The 556-nt window shown below is 49.1% G+C and overlaps 1 protein-coding gene across 5 annotated transcripts in view; it reads right to left on the reverse strand.

The window, feature by feature from the left end:
• Positions 1 to 354, reverse strand: part of Shld1 (shieldin complex subunit 1) — a 123,324-nt gene extending 122,970 nt beyond the window's left edge. For 4 of the 5 annotated variants that reach the window (XM_010607519.3, XM_010607517.3, XM_010607520.3 and 1 more), the window contains exon 1: positions 323 to 354. The gene's annotated coding sequence lies outside the window, so the exon portion shown is untranslated. Of the gene's footprint in view, positions 1 to 240; positions 265 to 322 lie in introns of those variants that run through there. The other variant, XM_010607516.3, reaches the window with a different exon arrangement.
• Positions 355 to 556: the final 202 nt, after the last annotated feature.

Here is a 556-nt window from a genome sequence, read left to right on the forward strand (position 1 = left end):
AAAAAAAAAAAAAAAAAAAAGAAGAAGAAGAGGAACCGAAGCTAATCCAGACGCACTGCTTAATTAGGGAGATTCCCCTAAGTGGAGGCCATAGTGGTCTCCTGTTGGGCAGAGGGTCCTGTGGCCCGGCGCACACAGTAACGTGTCAGGAAAAACACAGTACAGTGTCAGACAGTAACGTGTCAGAAGCTCCCAATTGCTAAAGAACGAGAAATACACTCCTGCGACCCCCGCACCCACTTCCTCGCTCTCTTCCCAAAGTACTTGGCAAGGGACAGAGAAAACTGGCAGGAAAAAAAAAACACCCCAGCAGTACACTCACCGACCCACACAGCAAGAGACCGGAACCGGAAACTGTGGTGCCATCTTTGTTATGGGAAAAGCAAGGGTTGAAAGAAGCCACGAGAACCATTCTTACTATGGGCAAGCAAGGGCAAAGGAAAGCAATTGCGGCCATCTTAACTGAGGGTATGTGCCCCTAGGAACTGCGCAAGGCTAGTTTGGGCTGTTTCTAGAGGAAGCTTGATGATACGTGTGTTTGGTAGACCCCAGGAGA

This window comes from Fukomys damarensis, unplaced genomic scaffold (assembly GCF_012274545.1).
Source record: "Fukomys damarensis isolate Sample0158 unplaced genomic scaffold, DMR_v1.0_HiC HiC_scaffold_7, whole genome shotgun sequence".
NCBI classification, from domain to species: Eukaryota; Metazoa; Chordata; class Mammalia; order Rodentia; family Bathyergidae; genus Fukomys; species Fukomys damarensis.